Here is a 19,027-nt window from a genome sequence, read left to right as displayed (position 1 = left end):
CCAACGCAGCCAAATAAATAAATAAGTAAATTTATAAAATAAAAAAAGAAGCCGCCCCCCCCCCCCCAAAAAAAAGAAGAAAGAAACATGCCATACTAAAGAGACAAATCCCGCTGGGAAGTTTAGTGTGAGAGCACAGTCTTCAGTGTTAGGCTGCCTGGATTCAGAACCCAACTCCATCACTGACTGTAGCGTAGTGACTCTGGACAAGTCACCTAACCTCTCTCTGTCTCAGTTTCCTCATTTGTGGAAAGCAAATAATATAGCACCTCCCTCCCGGGATTGTTGAGGATCTAAAGAGTTAATTCATGCCTAGAATAGTGCCAGACACACAGGAAGCACTACTTAAGTGTCAACTCTTATTGTGCTTAGGTGTTCATATATCATTTAAATCGGATTTCCTTCTCACTAATCTGAGGACTGCTTCACTGAGGGAGTGGAAGTTTGAAGGGAGGACAAGATGGGGGATCTGGGACTAGAGGAATTGGAGATAGGGGATGGGGTGGGAGAGGAATCCGGAAAGAGATGGATAGGAATGGGGAGGATAAAAATAGTTAAGGGCTTTGGAGAGTGAAGTGAACCTGAATGGGATGCCACACGTGAAGTCTCTGGGCCCAGAGTAAGGGACATTACAAAATGGAAGAGAGGAAAAGGAAAGGAAGTGAGAGGGTTTTAAAGTAAATAGCACACATTTCAAAGCTTTGTCTAGTGTTGACTTGCATCCAGAAAAGGGGGCAGAAATTCTTTTCCTCCCTCTTACTCTTGGACTAGTATCACAATTTAACTGCATTATAAACGAAATAGAGTGCTGTGGACAAACCTGAGATCCCAACCATCATTTATACTCTTTCAACAGGAAATATTTTCTGAGTTCCAAATAAAAGGCTTCAATGATCTTTTGGAACAGGATCCATTTGTAAGTTGGGGCCTGCCTGTTTGCTGGGGTCGGTGGGGGAGTTTTAGGCTGGGCAGGTCAGATAGACAGCCAGTGTTTCACAATAGAAGAAACTGGTGCTTGCAGTTGTTGAGTTGTCTGGGCTAGTGACACAGCTAGTTCTAGAGCCCAATCCCCAGGTCTCCATCTCTCCAGCAGAGGCTGAATGACCACCTGCCAGCCTTCACAGAGGAATCCAAATATCCGGTTGGAGGAAGTGGAAGAGGGGAGGAAAATGAGGAAATCCCCAAGTCTTCCAAACGCAAGATTCAATTATGCTACACTGCCTGACTTTAGACTAGACCGTGGTAAGCATCAATCACTTCTTTTCTTTTTCCTTTTGGGTACTGCAACAATCTGGATCATAATAATTCCTCATTGATAAAGATCAACTTGTACAATCTGCCATGAACTTCCAGGAATGTTTAGCACCTATGAGACCCAGCTGTAAACATCTTTGCATTAGGAGAGTGATAGGGAAGTTTTTATTTATTCTTTACTTGCAAGAAATGTCCCAAGGTCATTGATGTCATTGTTCTCTCTACTTGACTGCTGTGGAGCTAACCAAGGGAGGTGAAATGACCAGCCAACTCACAGCAAATTTTCTTGTGTGACGGGGAGCTAGGGCAATGATCAAGCATCAGTGAGACTTATAAGCCGATCAATACTAACACCAGCACAATGAAAAAGTAACAGCACCAATAAGCAATAGTGAGAGGGCAAATCTTTAAGAGTACCTCTGTGTTGATTTACTCATGCAACAAGAGATAGGTGAATTGCTAAGAAAATAATAACCACTACTAATAATTGAGCATTTACTATGTGCCAGATGCTGTCTTAGTCCCCTAACCTATATCATCTCTGAACCTCACATGGAGATTTTATTATCCCTGTTTTTCTGATGAAGAGCTGAAGCGGAGGGAATTTCAACTACTTGTCTGAGGTCCCCTAGTTGGTCAGGAGCAGAGCTGAGACTTGCCCTCAGGTGGGTCTGAGGTTGCTGTCCTATGTGAGGTAGCAGCAGCTAGGGACTTTGGGTTTGGTGTTCTGAGAGATACACTAGTGTCAGACATGACCAAACTATAAAGAAGTTGTAGTGCTGTGGATAACTTGGTGGTGGTGAGAGAGTTCTGAGAACAACAAAATCGAATTATAGGAGTAAGGCAGATATTTTAGTAATACAAACAATACAACAAATAGAGGAGAAAAATTTCTTCTACCTGACTATATCACAAACCATTGTTGACCAAAAATCATGCCTTCAATAAATATTTTAGATTAAACCCATTGTTTAGGAAGCCACAATAATGTTTTCTATCTAGGAGGCAGTAAGTAGAGTGGTCAGGACCATGTGCCTGAAGCAAGACTGCCTTGAATCAAATCCTGGTGCTGCCACTTCCCATCTGTGTAACCCTGAACTAGCTGCCACAAGGGTTAAAAGATTAAATACGCATGAAGCGCTTAGAAAGCACCTGATCCATGGAAGACACGTGGTCAACATTACTCAATTCTGGGTGCCGAGTAGTTATGAATGGTGTGGTTAGGCTGAAGGTATGGTCCCCACTTTGAAGGAACTTAGAAGCTAGTCGGGATGAGAAAGCACCTGCTAATAATGTGTCTTAGGAACTGATACAACATAAAAACACCTCATGTCATCAAGGTATACACTGTTGTATCACTAATAAAAACTCAGTAAAGAATTAAGGAAAGAAAAGAGAAAGTAAGCTATGACGTAGATTTTGAAGGAGCTGCTGGCTTACCACTGCAAACATTTTCATTCAAGGATTCTGGAAAAGTGACTTGTCCATTATCAATATTGTTAATCTTGATACGTTAAATATTTAATGATAACCTTCTCTGTGCAAGACACTGGGATAGTGGTAACAAAGGACTACAAATCTGAAGAAGCTCTTATCCTCAAGGAGCTTAAGGTCTGTAATAAGTTACGTATTAACAAAATGCAAAGTAGAAAGTGCCATGGAGAAAGCATCACAATGGTTTCCAGAAGTTCTATTAAGCACGTTACAAAATGGGTTAATCTGGTGCACAAAGGAGCCCAGATGCCAAGTGCAATAATGAACATGAGAGAGATCTTGTTCTTTTTGGAGGGGTCTCCTGGGTTACAGTAGGTATTGGGACTCGTCCTCCCTAGGACATCCTTTGCAGGATGAGAAATTTAATCAGGATACAGAGGCTGAGGAGAACTTACTAAGTGGGCAAGAGATGCATCAGGATGAGAATTTATTAAATTACCTAGCAAGACAACAGGACCGATCATCTATACAGCCCTAATTCTTCTCTCTCCACACCCCACCTCCCACCTCACCATGCCTGGCAGATAGAGTCATCTTGGGAATAAATATTAGCTAAGAGATTGCTTGGTGTCAGTCAGATAGATTGACCCTTTCCACTCTATAAGAACCTTCCTGTTTTAACTAGATAAAAGTTTTGAGTCTAGACAATTACCTTTTAGATTCCTCTTTTTACATTTTTTCCTACTATTACACATTCTTTTTTCATCTGAACAGGGATTTTTAGCATGTTACAATTGTCAAGTTGATAGCTCATTTTACATTGGCTATACTCTTCGTTTCTTCCTGATGACATTCAGGGAGGATTCTTCGTTTCTTATAAATCTCTCTACAGGATGGGTTATGTTGGAAGGCTTCCTGTAGAAAGCAAATACCACTATTCTAATAGTTGAATTATTTCTTTACCTGAAAATTTCATCTTCTTCCTGACTTTTTGTCTCCATCTCTTGTCCTAGATCTTGAATACTATTTTTAGATTTGACTTCTGTTTGCTGATTTTGGTTAATTGAATAGGATTTATATTTCATTTGAAACCTAACTCATCTGTAGCTAAGCACTACTTTGGCTGTCTCTAGTGGGTTATATGAAGCCTGAGAAAATCACACTGGTGCCCTGCCTAATGGAAAGACATGTGTACAGGTAACATCAAATTGAAATAAATATCAAAGGAAAAGAAAGTCAGGAAAGAACTCGTGTTTGTAAGGATAGGGTGGAGCTTTGTCCTTCAGTTAGAGGGATAGAGGTTGAAAGGTGATTAATTTTTCAGTCACCTCCCTAAAATGTGGTTGTGGCAGGACAGTAAGCTTTTATAATGTGAGTTGTTTTTTTTAGTAAATTTATTTATTTGTTTATTTATTTATTTATTATTTTTGACTGCGTTGGGTCTTCACTGCTGCACGTGGGATTTCTCTAGTTGCGGCGGCTGTGGGGGGGCAACTCTTCGTTGCGGTGCGCGGGCTTCTCACTGCAGTGGCTTCTCTTGCTGTGGAGCACGGGCTCTAGGCGCACGGGCTCTAGGCGCACGGGCTTCAGCAGTTGTGGCACGTGGGCTCTAGAGCGCAGGCTCAGTAGTTATGGCACACGGACTTAGTTGCTCTGCGGCATGTGGGATCTTCCCGGACCAGGGCTCAAGCCCGTGTCCCCTGCATTGGCAGGCGCATTCTTAACCACTGCGCCTCCAGGGAAGCCCTATAATGTGAGTTTAGAGCCCAAGATGGGTTTATCATATGAACACCTCTAGAAAGAATAGGTGTGTCGATTAAATGCTGCCCAGGTAAATTTGTCTGAATTCCCTTTCTAGGCAAGATGGGCCCTGATCAGTGTCCAAAAGCCTGACCTGGACATTGGCAGGCAAGGCTAGACCAGGGGTTGGTGAAGCAGAGAATTGGAAGGCATCTAGAACAAGGTAAACACAGCATTGACCTGATGTTTCTGGGCAGCAATTTGAAAACAAGGGAAAGAAAATGGAGACACTATGATTGTTCAGGTCTTACAACTTCTGGCTAGAACCAAACATTTAAATTAATGTTGGTGGTTTAGAAAAGTGCTTAGAAATTAACGTTATAATACATAACAAATAACGTTACTTATAAAACCTGAGAGAAACACTTTTCAAAGTTTTTTTTTTAACTTTTATAATATTATTTAATCTTTAGAATAAAGATATGAGGAAGACAGCATGAATATTATCATCCTACTTTTAAAGTAAAAGAAACTGGATACAGAAAGGAAAGTTAAGTTGTTTATTGTGGTTTACTGGAAAATGATGACTAATGCCTAGTTCACCATGCTCCCAACATGATATTATTTATTCCAGGATAAATATTGAGAAATAATAATAAAAGATCAGTTGTTAATAAGAAGACTTGAAAATAGTCTACACATCATACTTCTTATTTTACCCAGGAAATGGTTGGAGACAAGAAATAGAAAACTACTCACACTAGTTTCAGAAACAGACATGGCAGACAAACATCATGACATAAAAGGAAGCAAGGCCAGTGGGCACACATCATACTTCTTATTTTACCCAGGAAATGGTTGGGGACAAGAAATAGAAACTATTCACACTAGCTTCAGAAACAGACATGGCAGACAAACATCATGACATAAAAGGAAGCAAGGCCAGTGGGCCTGGCACTGGGAAGTCAGGAATCATCTCTCATGTGGCTTCTGTCCCTGCTCTCATCATTCTTGTAGTCCTCTACAGAGACTGGCTTGCTTTTCCTGCTTCCTTGTGTCTTTTCTGCTATGCACTGAGTGCTTCATAACCTTGCAGTTTGGCTCCCAAGACCAACTGACTGCTTCTCAGTGACCTTATTCCAAATTCTGGGAGAAGTGGAATGGTTTAGCTTGCCCTGGTGATCAAGGGAGGAACAGGTACCGGTTCATAGTCACTTAAGGCCACTATCCTAGCACAGGCTCTGGGTGATGGCAGAAGTGTGGGTAAAGAGGTAGACACACAACAAATATGAAAAAAGTCTTATATGCTCTTATATGCTATCAGTATTGTCCTATCATTAAAAACCAGAAACCAAAAAATAAATAAAATTTTTAAAAATTTTAATAAGATAAATTACATAGAAAAAAACCCAGAGAGGACAATATAGCTAGTCATTGATTATAATAAAATGTCAGATTCAAGAGGATTGTTTATTATAGTACAGGGTCCAATTTGGGGCATTTCAACCAAAAAATACAAAAAATGCTTTAGGTTTGATTGGAAATTAAGACCTTTTAAATGATAAATGGAGGCACTAACTCAGTAGGTTAAAATAATTTTTAAGAAATAGATATAAAATTTAAAAGACATGAAAAGGTACACAATGGAAATTTAGTCTCCCATTCACCAGTACCCTCAGCCACCAGTACCCCTTTTCAGAGGTAATCACCATTATTATTTCTGAGGTATCTTACCAGAAATGTATTCTCTGTATATAAGCACACGGTTCCACATCTTGCTTTTTTCAGTATACTTTAGAAATTATTTCATATGAATATAACTTGTGTGACCTTATTTTTTTTATTGGCTGTATTCTATTGTAGGGGTGTAACATAATTTTTTGACCAGTTTCCAATTGATGACATTTAGTATATTTCCAGACTTCTGTTATTACTGTCCTTATATATAGCTCTTTTTTTTTTTAATTTTTTAAAAATTTATTTATTTATTTATTTTTGGCTGTGTTGGGTCTCCGTTACTGTGCGACGGCTTTCTCTAGTTGCGGTGCATGGGGGCCACTCTTCTTCGCGGTGCGCGGGCCTCTCACTGTCGTGGCCTCTCTTGTTGCAGAGCACAGGCTCCAAGTGTGCAGGCTCAGTAGTTGTGGCTCATGGGCCTAGTTGCTCCGCGGCATGTGGGATCTTCCCAGACCAGGGCTTGAACCCGTGTCCCCTGCACTGGCAGGCAGATTCTCAACCACTGCACCACCAGGGAAGCCCTATAGTTCTTTTTGTATACAAGTGAGTTTATCTGCAGGATAAAATTTCTAGAAATGGAATTTCTGGATTAAAGGGAATTATATTTCTGATTTTGAAAGAAATTGCCAAACTGCCCTCTGCAGAAATTTTACCAATTTCCTTCTAATCAGCAATTCATAACAACATCGGTTTGCTCACACTTATAGGTGAGTGTAGAGTTATGACATGCTTAGGTCTCGAGTCTTTTACTTGCTGGGGAATTTCCTCAATTTTATCTTCCAACCTACTGTTGACATCTTTATATTGGCTATTACATTCTTAATTCATAAGAGCTTTTTTTCTGTTCTTTGATTGTAACTTTCTCGTATTAGTCTTAATAAATGCAATATTGTGTCTTGCTGTAAGGTACTGATTGAACTTTTGAAAAATTTCCCCTTGCTTTGTGCTTTTTTTTTTTTTTTTTTTGGTTTCGTCTTTTGTTTGTGGTTTGTTGTTTGTTTTTAGAGGTAGGGGCAGCTCTGCGTTGGAGACTTTTCTAAGATGTTTGGCCATTCTTGACTGACTGTTCATATGTAAAGGTCAGATACCTTTCCTCAATATCTTTGATTTAATATTCTATAGAACAAAAGTCCATTCTCCCTTTGGGGTGGGGGACGGATGGTAGCTTGAGGGGGAACAGGGGCTGTGTGTCCAATTGTTCCTTCTAGTACTTTTGTCCAATTCTATTTTTAGAGGCACTTTCATTCCCACTTTTCTCAGTACCCAGTGTCTCCAATTCTTAAACTTTCCAGAGTACTGCTGTGCAAATTAGCTGGCTTCTTTTGGCCCTTCTCCTCTGCAGGCAGTTAATTTCATTTTTCTCCACTTAATTAAATCTATTTGTCCTTTATTTTTTTCATCTTCCCAAAATTTTTATTCATTATCCTCTCCTCTTCCATTCTTTTCATCCTTTATTATAATTTTAGGTGAATTTTGGGAGGTAGCAGATATAAACATGTATATTCAGTTCACCAAGTTTAGAAGGTAGTCAATAAATTTGTTTTTAATCTATCAGAAACCCTGCTTTTCTTGTGGTTATATTGCAAAATTAATAATGTTGTTAAGAAAGAAAAGTACTGAAACATAAGTACATCTTTGTAAATATTTATGTTTAGATATAACTCAACCCCCAAACCCATTAGTTTTAAAGTGGTTTTATTTTAGTTTCAGTGTGTGTGCTGCTATTGTTTATGTTATAGTAGATATCAGTAGATTTAAAACAATTTTTTGGAAAAGTGACTAACATATTAGGCTGTTTTTAATAAAGTCATGTTTTCCAACTGTAGTTACAGTTTAAAAGTCAATCTGTAACTAATTTTGCCACCATTTATTTATACTTTCTCATGTCAAATACTCTTAAATAACAACCACTATGTTATAGATATAGTGGCTTTTAAAGACAAGTATAATTGCCAGTTCAACAATGAGTTTCAAATCTGTGTATGCTGGGTTAAGCCATAATGAAGCAAGTCTCTCTAAGTGAAGTCTATTAAATACAGTAAGAATTACATAAAATTTATTGGTTGATCTAACAGAGGTATTAAATGCTTATGTTACTAATTTTCAGAAGGAGTAAGAATATTTCTTTCTGGAATGTGAAACCACAGATAGAATTGCATCTCTCTGGGGAAAGGGTCTCAGTGGTTATACAGTAAGCTTTTCCCATCTGTAATGTGATAACCAACTTTATTACTACACTACTATGGTAGAAAATTATCTCCTATAATATATTTTTTAATACATTTGGCTGGACAAAATAGGGAATTGGATCTAATGCCTTTTTTTTCCATTTAACTTTCCCCATTATTCTAAAAACATTTAGATTTTTGAAAGCAGTTTTACTCTGGAACTCTTGAATAAGCTTCTATAACCAAACTGAATTCTAGAAAATACTGTTTTAAAATTAAACATGTATTGGGTATCTCATGTCAAATTGTTCATTGTTAGCATAAAGTATATTATATTCAATAAATATTTTCCAAGCTTCATTTATGTACATGACGTTGTGCTGTTAATTGACAAGAATATATAAGAAGCACAGTTTTTTAGGGAGGCAATACAGCATGGAGACTGTGAGTCAGACTGCCTGGATTTGACTCCCAGCTTTGTCATTGCTTAGCAGCATGACCTTGGGCAAATCACTGAGCTTCTCTAAGCCTCATTTTCAAAAATATGGTAAAAATACCTGCCTTTCAGGGTTGTCCTGAGAACAAAATGAGGTGACATAGACATTTAATGTGTTGTGTGTATTGTAAATGCTCAATAAACATGAATCCAGAGATAGAGAGAGAGAGATTGAAAGAGAGATTGAGAGAGAGATTGTATGGTGCTCTCCAGGAGCTTACAGTCTATTTGGGGATACGAGAAACACACACTTGGTAAAACTGTATGTCATCACATAGTAAATTTCCAAAGTGAGAGAGTGATACCATGATAACCTCAGCAGGGGTTGGAGAAGGGAGATGTCAGTGTGAAATGTCAGACAAGAGGGACATGGAAAAGTTGCGCTGGAATGAAACGAATGGAAGTATATTTGGTGCTTAAGAGGAGAAATAAGTGTTTGCTTATTGAACGACTAAATCAAAGAATGGCCTGGCTAGTGTGTGGAGTGGTGATAAGGTGAATTAGCACGGTGGACTGAGGTTATAGAAGTCCCTGGATGCCGCCTTAGTAAACCATAAGGAACTGGGGAGTTTTCAACTGGGAGGTGAGTAAGGGTAGAGAAGACCTGTGACATAATGAAAATAGTGGTGTAGGAGAAGGTGTGTAAAACTGCAAAAAATTTATAAGGCTAAGGAGTAAATGGAAGGACGGAGAAGAGTTAACATTAAAGGAAGGAAAAGAGTTAACATTGATTCTAAAGCCTGTTAAAGAGAAGAAATGATGTGAACGGTGTGACTGAATAAGAAAAAATGATGTGACTGAATAAGAATAAAATGATGTGACTGAATAAGAAAAGTTTTCAGGTTAAAAAGAAAGTTCTTTTATTGCTGTCCTTGTTTTTATAAAAGCTATACATGCTTCTGGTAAAAAAAAAAAAAACAAGACCAAACAATAGAAATATATAAAGTATATAAAGTAGAAAAATGAAAGTCCCCTCCTCCTCCCCCAATTCCGTTCTCCTGGGGTAACCATTGTGATAGTTTGTTTGCATAGCTCTCCAGGCTGATTTCTATGTATGCACCAACTTAAAAGGAAATGGGAGACTGGTATACACAGTTCTCTTCAACTTGTTTGGGTTCTTTTCCATGTTGGTTCATATACAGCTATGTTTTCATGTATGCAAGGAAACATTATAATTGTATTTACCCACTGCTGTACTGATGGATATTAAGTATTCCGATTTTTGCTGTTATAAACAATACTTAAAGAGCAGTCCTGTATAGTTCTTTGAATGTCACCACAGTATTTTTGTAGGACGAGTATCTATGTGTGAAATTGCTGGGTCAAAGGGTACGTACCTTAAAAATTTTCCTTGCTTTTGGCAAATTGTCCACTAAAGAGATATGCTCATTTATACTCCTGCCATCAGTGTTTGACAGAGTCTGTTGTCCACATTCTGGCTAAACCTGAATATTATAAACCTTGTTAACTGGCCAGTCTATTAGGCAAAACATACCTTGTTTTAACGTGTCTTTCTCTGATTATCAGTAAGGGTAGACGTATTCTCATAAGTTTTATTTTTTTCCTGTGGTGATTTCAGTTTTGACCTTGTAGAGGTTGAACTGATGATAAGTGTCCTCATCTAGAGGCCATAGAGGAAATTAGACATGTGGTACTGAAGTCTGGGTAAGTTTCACCAGCGGAGCAGTGATAGTTGAAACAGTAAAGTCATAAAAATTCCCTGTATAATCGTAAAAAGAAGGGAATACAAGGCCCTTAGGAAACAGCATTAGCAAAGAGGAAAAGAGAAAGCGCTAGAAACTGAGCAGTAAGCTCAGGTAGAAAGAAAGCTCAGTAGTTGTTGAGATAGAAGTAGAATCAAGATTGTGCTCTGACATGCTAACTGGTTAAAGGATTTTGGGTAAGTCTTGAATCTCTGAGCCGCAGTTTCCTCATTTCTAAAATAAAAACGTTGGATAAGATGTCCCTTTCACTATAAAATTCATTGTTTCTATAATTTTAACCCAAGAGATGAGATGATTTCATGGGGGTAGTCAACAATTTTAGAAAGCATGTAGGATTTGGCAGTGAGGTGGTCATTTAAAATAATTAGGATGTTACAGTCTATGGATGGCTTATTGCTGCTTTTTTTGAAATTATAACTTTTTTTTAAAAAAGCTTTTTATTTGGAAATAATTTCAGATTTATAGAAAAGTTACAAGGAATACCGTTTACCCAGAGTCACCTATTGTTAACATTTTAGCTCTTTTGTTTTATAACTTTTGTTATCTCTCCTCTCTCTCTCTCTCTCTATGTGTGTGTGTGTGTGTGTGTGTGTGTGTGTGTGTGTGTGTGTGTGTGTGTGTGTGTGTGTGTGTATATTCCCCCCCCAACCTTACATACATCCTAGTCCTTTACTCCTAAATACTGCAGTATTTAGGGACATAATCACAGTACAGTTATGAATTTCAGTGATTTTAACGTTGATACAATACTTTAATCAATCTACCATCTGTTTTCCAATCAACCTAATAATGTGCTTTATAGAATTTTTCCCCTCCAGTAAAGGATCCGATCTAGTATCTCATGTTGCATTTAGTTGTCATGGCTCTTTAGCTGGGATATTTTCACAAGTTTTGTCTTTTGTGGCATTGACATCTTGAAGAATACAGCCCCCACCCCCCTTAAAAAAACGACAACAGCAAGTTCCTCATTTGGGATTTATCTGATAGTTCCTCATTAGATTCCTCACTAGATTTCCTCATTTCCTCATTAGATGCTGTGTCCTCTGGGAATTGCATCTTGAGGCAAACAATGTCCATCTGTCCCTCATTCGTGATGTTAATTTTGATTACCTGGTCAAGGTTTTATTCAACTTCTCCAGTGTATAATTACTGTTTTTCCTTCCTTGCAAGTAATAGGATGTCTATAGGAAGAATTCTAAGATGATGCAAATATCCTGTTCCTCATCAAAATTTCTCCCTACAGTTGGCATCCATTGATGGTTCTTGTCTTACCCAAACTTTGCTACTATGATTGCAAAATAATGATTGCTCAACTCCAGTACTCCCTCCACATTTACCTGTTGGCATTCAACATTCTAGCATAAGCGAGAGTACTTCCTTCTTCTCTATTTATTTAATCTATTTATTCCTGGTATGGATTTATGAACTCCTGTTGCTGTTTTTTAATTCTAACCTTAATTTGAATGCAGGGTATATGAGTATAAGGAAACTACTGTGATGACCATCACTGACAAAGATTCTCACCTTCCATTAAGTGTCTAGAACAATGCCTAGAATTTTTATAGAGGAAGTAGAATGCGATAATAATTTACTTATCTGGTAAACTCAATTTTCAAAATATAGAGGAAAATACGAAAGTAGGCAAATGGATTCTATACTAAGTAAATGCCCCAAAGTATCAGAGTTGTTTTAGCATTTTCTGAGGTTCTTCACTCCTACTTTATACATGTATTTTTAAAATATTGGTTATTTGGCTAGCATGTTAAGACAGTTCAAAGGGAGGTGGGAGTGTGCACACAATCAGTGCTGTAGCAGTGGTGCAAGAAGGGACAGCAGGGGGATCAGTCATTAGTACCGTCCAGATCAATTAGACTCAAAGGAGTGCAGGAACATAGTAGGCCATGATTATTTATTGTAGAGTGAAGGGTACTAAGTACTTCTAAGCTTCTGGGGACATCTTGGTATTACAGCTTTTGTATTTAAGACACCTCTGGGTCATTAGGTATAGGTTAAGCTACACCACGTTTTTGTTTTTGTTTTTGTTTTGCTATACGCGGGCCTCTCACTGTTGTGGCCTCTCCCATTGCAGAGCACAGGCTCCGGAGGCGCAGGCCCATAGGCCATGGCTCAGGGGCCCAGCTGCTCCGCGGCATGTGGGATCTTCCCGGACTGGGGCACGAACCCGTGTCCCCTGCATCAGCAGGTGAACTCTCAACCACTGCGCCACCAGGAAAGTCCCTACACCACGTTTTATTAGTTTAAGGCAGAGAAACAAGTGATATTTCAGAAAAAACATCAATACAAGTGGTTTAAATGAAGCTATTACTAGCGCTTGCAGATTAAAACCTCAGTTATCTAGAATATCTAATCATGTTCAATCCCTCACTGCCCCCTTTCCTTACACTGCCATATAAATGAGGCATTACTGAAATTGTCCTTAAAGTTAATATTGAAAATTATTAGTTCATGCAAACATTTATTTATACACTAGCTGGTCTCCCCAAGAGTTGTTCCAGAGAAACATTAATCTTAAGTAAATACATCCCTGCTGATCCACACCCTGCATAGAGTTGCCCTTGTGAGAGATAGCTCAGTCGTAAAATAAGGCCTTACGCCTTTTGAAATTTGTTGCTTATATTTGAACGGACTGGTGATTATCTTTGTTCTTCGTATCTTAGTATCTGTGGCATGTCTCTCTCGATTTGGGAATTGTGGCAGGCTCTCCTAGTAACTTGGTGTCAGTTTTCTGGAGAATGTCTGTCTATCCCTTCAAAGACCCCTGTGCATTTGAATTTTGGATATGCTACTTTGCCTATATTTTCTATCAGATTATCGCAAACATAACAGATTGTTTCAAAATGTCCTGCCAGTATATATATTTGAAAAAAAGGTTACAGCCCAGAGAAATAATAGATATATGTTATTACTGAAATTCTGTTGGTTGCAATAGAATTAGGTGTTACTGAAATAATCTTTCTTGTGACACCAGTTCGATTTTGTTTTGACAGCTGTAATGAGATGAGTTGTTTGTTGATTTGGTTTTTTTTTTTGCAGTGGTGGTCTCTTGTCTTTGAAACTGCTTGTTCTACATCTAAATGAGTTCCTTGGCTTATCCCTTGGAAATATATTGATGGACAGTAATAAAACTGTTACATAATGGTGATTCTTCTGAAACTACTTTTAAGCATATTGAATTCTTATTGATTTCTATTTTATATAATGGCATTTCTATTTTATACATTAGTACTTTTTGTTATACTAAGACTTTGCATATTTCTTGTCTTTGGCAAAAGCAAATGGAAAACATAAAGCAACTCAGAGAATTTAACAGTGATAAAAGATGCTCTGGTGAAGAAAATTCGCTGCTTGTTCTCTTTGGGTGTAAGAAGTCATTGTTTTCATTTACATATCAGTGAATCGGAAGGGACACTGACTTTCTAAAATAATTTCTAACCTATGGCAAAAAAAAAAAGACATTGAGAATGAACTTTTTTCTGTATTTTTATACACAAATTCTTAACCTTAACCAAGTTCAGAAATTTGAACTTAACATAACTCTAAAATACTATTTTACAAGTTATTAACATAAGAAATTCAGTATGTATAAGAATTTAGTATCTCCATGGCCTAGCTTCATGAGTCACATGGCTTTTTCTCTTCAGAGTCCAAATGAAAACTTCACTGCTCTTACAGTAAACTGTGAAAATTATTGGCAGATGTGGGAACACAGGCTCATTTATTTTTATGAAACCCTAATTCAAGTTTAAAGTAGTTGCAAGACATTTATACAAAATAGAATTCCCTGTTGTTCCTCAGTTTTCCCATTTTTTAAAAAGCAGTGATAATGGGATATATATACATATATGCTTATAAATATATACATATATAATTGTATGTATTACTGTCGGCACATAGCCATCTACCTTTTCCTTAATCTTTTTTTTGCCACTTCTTTTTTTTAATTTTATTTTTATACAGCAGGTTCTTATTAGTTATCTATTTTATACAAATTAGTGTATACATGTCAATCCCAATCTCCCAATTCATCCCACCCCCCACTGCTTTCCCCCCTTGGTGTCCATATGTTTGTTCTCTGCATCTGTGTCTCTATTTCTGCCTTACCAACACTTAAAAAAGATTAAATATTTACCCAACTTGATTTACCCAACTGGAAGGATTTTTCCTCCAATTGCTAATTCTCTTTGCCTTTTGTTCCTTTGGAACTTGAAGCAATTAACATCTAGGGGGAAACTTCTTGTATGCATCATACATTTCTCCCCTTTTCACCAGTAGTCTGTTTTCCTTTTTTTTTTTTTGTCCCTTGGTCTATTCTCATTTGAAAGATTTTTGGGTTTTTTTGTTTTGTTTTGTTTTTTTGTGGTACGTGGGCCTCTCACTGTTGTGGCCTCTCCCGTTGTGGAGCACAGGCTCCGGACGCACAGGCTCAGCGGCCATGGCTCACGGGCCTACCGCTCCGCGGCATGTGGGATCTTCCCGGACCGGGGCACGAACCCGTGTCGCCTGCATCGGCAGGTGGACTCTCAAACACTGCACCACCAGGGAAGCCCTTTTGTTTTGTTTTTGTTTTGGTTTCTCTGCTTCTAGTGAGTTCATCATGATTCTTTTTAAGACTTTCTTTAAAAGTAAATGAAATAAAAATGAAGAACCATGAACTTAACCTATGGTTTTTTTTCTGTTGCTTTTGTTTTTTAACCTACCTTTGGGTGTGGGGTGGGGGAGAGGGAGGCTTTAAAGAAGTAACTCTATTTGAGAGAAAGGGGTTGAAGGGCATTCAAGCTTCCCTAACTAGAGTGAAGGGCTATGACACAAGGCAGTCAAAGCAGGAAATAATTAGCATTCTTCAATATCACGATTAATCCATTCTGTTTAGTGGTTATTAAAGAGAGGAAAGAAACCAAATGAGAATAATTTTGGTCCTTTCATGTTTTATGCACAATGCTGGTACACAGTATTCCTTCCACATTCTACTGCATATTGCCTAGAGAAAGAGCTGCAGATCATCCAATAATCACCCATTTCTTAACGGTCTAATGATAGCATATACAAAGGTGCCTCACTTAAAACCTTCCATTTATAGTCACACTGCATCAAATGGTGCTAATTCTAAGTAGGCCACCGCATACAGTGCACCCTCCGAAACAACACCCTTTCACAGTTTAACCAAATCCATTCGTTTTTCATTCACAGGAAAGATTTAATATTTCAGAATCTTGTTCTTGCATTCAACGTGAAAAGACTGCTCACCTGGAACTCATCAATCTGAGACCCAAGGGATGCCAGATTTCTGTCATTTGCTCATTAAGCCAAGGGCATCACACAAAGGCCTACTTCTAACGCCTCTAGAATCTTAATATGTGAGAATATTGATCACTATAATTTATGATCCTACGGCAGTGGGGTGGCTCTTCACATTTGGAACCCCCTCACTTGTGCGCAGCGACTTTTAAAAACACGGCTGGCGCGGGCAGGATATTTGATCTGGAGCCCAAGTGTTTCCAGACTTTGTTCTCTGGCCTTAAAGACGAGGTGCCTGCGCTGAAGGAGACGGCCACCACAGGGGATTTCACCGTGGAGGGCCGGATGCGGGGAACGGATGGCGGGGCTGCTGCGGGGGCCCCACCTGTCCGTCCGCCAACCCTTCCCGCCCCCTCGTTTGGCCGGTAGCGGCCCCTCCTTTGGGCGGGCACCCAGCAGAGGGACTGCGGCTGTTGGCGCGCGCCGCGGCCGCGGGCCCCCTGCAGCAGTTGGTCTCCGCACAGCTGAAGAGCCGCTAGCTGGGCGCGCGCCGAGAAGACCCCGCCGGCCGCGGCGCTCGGGGCCCGCGCGAGCGCGCTCGGTTGGTGCGCGAGCACGGCTCCGCCCCGCCTGCTCGGCGCGCGCCCCCGCCCAGTCCGCTCTCCTCCCCCACCCCCGGCGCGGATGGGGTGGATCCAGCTCACTCCCCTCCCCTGAGCGGCCGCGGCAGCGGCCGGCGCTGAATGAGAGACGCCGACTGCTCCGGTCGCCGAGCGCTAGCCTAGGCGGCGGCGGCTGCAAAACGGCGGAGCGGGGGGCCGGCGCCGTCTTTCCAATCTCCGAAGCGTCTGCCGCGACTGCACAGGTCGGTGCCCTCGCCGTGGGCCTGGTGCGGAGCCTCGGTGGGCGGTGCGGGGGAGGGAAGGTGGGAGCGCTGCGCCCCGCCGGACTGCGCGGAGCCGCGGCGGCGGCGGCGGCGGCGGCGCGGGGAATGGCGGCGGCTCGGGCGCTGCGGTGTGTTGATCTCCCGGCCGCGGGCCCCGGCGCTGCTCGACCCCGGCGCGGAGAGAGAGCTGCGGGGCTCGGGCTGAGGGAGGAGGGGGGCCGGCGTCTGGGAACCCAGGGCCGCGCCTCCCTCGGCGGCTCGCTCTCGGCGTCAGGAGGCGGCCATGGGGTCCCGGCTCCGGGTCTCTGTCCCGAGGCCGGGGGCGCGGCGACCCTCCGAGCCCGCCTCGTCTCCCTCTCTCCTGGGTGGCGGAAGCCCCCGGGCTCCGCCCGCGCTACCCTGGCGCCCAGCGGCGCCTCAGCCTCCCTTCAGGTGAGCTGGAGCTGGGACTCCGGGAGCCGGGACCCGCCGAGCCGGGCCACACCCCCTCCCCGGCCCTAGCAGCTGCGCCCCCGAAGCCCGGCCGCCCAGCTGGCCGCCTGCGGACCCGCAGTCTCACGGTCAGGGTGACCTGTTGCGGAGCGGTCCGTAGCCCTAGTCGCCCGCCGGCCTCGGACCCAGAGGGGCGGTCCTGCGCTGGCCCCGGGCCGGGCGCGCGGCAGGACGCGGGGCCTGGAGCGCTGCCCGAGATCCGGTGCTGTACCGCTAGGAACGGGCGTATTGAAAAAAAGAAGAGGTTCCCCACGATCTGATCAAACAGTTGCAAATATCCGGGATTCTACTGCAGTATCGGATTAGGCAGGCTCATAAACACCATGCTTTGGAGGTGATTTGCAAAAAACCCGAGACAGGAGTGAGAAGCTGTTATCTGTATCTGGAAAATAGCAGTAAACCTGTGCGGAGCTACATTATCCCCCACCTGCCCCCATCAAAGCGCTTTTCCTGTAGCTGTGTTGTAGACGCAGGCCAGTTTCAGTGTACGTGGGCGTGTTTGGGAAGAAGCTGCGAGCTGATAGGAGGTACCTAAGTACAAATGTTAATTTGTTTTAACTGGGAGGGGTGAGGGAGGAGGAAGAAAGGGCACTGATGTTAGCTGTGGAGGAGGGGCCATTGAAACACTAAATTTCTGTTTAAGAGAGCGCTAAAAAGGAATATCGAATACCTGGCGTTTAAGACCGTAAAGTAGGAAATACAGGCAGCAATTAATTGAGCTTTATCTTTTACATGCCCTGGGTTTTAAAATTTCAACGCTATAGTTGCTGTAGAGAGCTTTGTTTTCGTACCAGTGTTTATGAGTTGGTGTTTTTCTGTATTCACCATCAGATCGACTTTGTGTAAGTCTCTCTGAAGATGACCATCAGAATTTTGGGGAACTTTTCGATCCGTGCAGCATAGTATTACAGTCATAGCAAGTCATAGCTTGCTAGCTGTAAAAGCCTGTTCCATCCAGGTAATTATGCTTATCCTAGTGCTGTAAAATCATAATGTGTATTACTGTTACTGCTGCATATTTTACTGTAGACTTTAGAATTATAAAGGAACTTATCCAAACAGTGTTATTTTAATAAAAAGAACCTCTTACTCAAGCTCTGTAGGCATAAAGTTTATCATCTAGCTTCAAAGATTTGGAAAGTACTTGTCTTACTAGCTTAAGGGACATGTGTAAGGACATAAGATGCCTTTTTGAATAAATAATTTTAACATAATTTATTTTAAACTTAGATTTTCTCTTTTTAAAATTCAGTATAATAATTTTGAAATGGCAAGATCTACGTTTTTTTCATTTGATTCATTTATTGACCTTTCTTTCAATTAAGGAATTTGACTTTAAAATACTCAGGGTGGGACTCTGGAAATATTGTTCATTTTGGCTAAATTATTCCAGATTGCAACAGAACTTTAAAGATAGTGCTGTGTTATCAATATTGCAACATGCTTTTCTAATGTATATTTTGATTATCAGGAAGAACAGACCAAAATCTCCTGAGGGAAAGTATAACTACTATGAAACTGGCTTCGCTAATCTTTTACTTTGTGTACTTTTATTATACACGTGAGTGATGTATTTGTGTGTGTTTATGTATCCAGTTCTTGTCTTTTTCAGCTTTTTGTGTCATTACAGTTGAGACAGTAGTTTTTTGTAGTGAATGATGGATAGATGTACAGGTGAAATTGCTCTGTTGCAACTGAAAACACTTCAGCTTTTGTCCAGAGGTCCAGTTTGTTCATTCATTCATTCTACACATGTTTATTGGGTTCCTATTTGGTGCCAGTTAGTTGTCTAGATGTTGGTGATACAACAGAGAAAAAGGTCTGTGCCCTGATGGAGCTT

General features: G+C 40.8%; 1 protein-coding gene across 5 annotated transcripts in view; it reads left to right on the top strand.

The window, feature by feature from the left end:
* Positions 1-51: 51 nt before the first annotated feature.
* Positions 52-19,027, top strand: part of RALGPS2 (Ral GEF with PH domain and SH3 binding motif 2) — a 179,634-nt gene continuing 160,658 nt past the window's right edge. The window contains exons 1-2 of one of the 5 annotated variants that reach the window (XM_027086204.1): positions 52-916; positions 1,094-1,242. The gene's annotated coding sequence lies outside the window, so the exon portion shown is untranslated. Of the gene's footprint in view, positions 917-1,073; positions 1,243-16,533; positions 16,675-19,027 lie in introns of those variants that run through there. The other 4 variants (XM_027086203.1, XM_027086205.1, XM_027086206.1 and 1 more) reach the window with 4 other exon arrangements.

The sequence above is a fragment of the Aethalodelphis obliquidens genome, unplaced genomic scaffold, assembly GCF_003676395.1.
Source record: "Aethalodelphis obliquidens isolate GAN/ISIS:26980383/991018 unplaced genomic scaffold, ASM367639v1 scaffold55, whole genome shotgun sequence".
Classification (NCBI taxonomy): Eukaryota; Metazoa; Chordata; class Mammalia; order Artiodactyla; family Delphinidae; genus Aethalodelphis; species Aethalodelphis obliquidens.
This window is presented reverse-complemented; position numbering and strand designations above follow the sequence as displayed.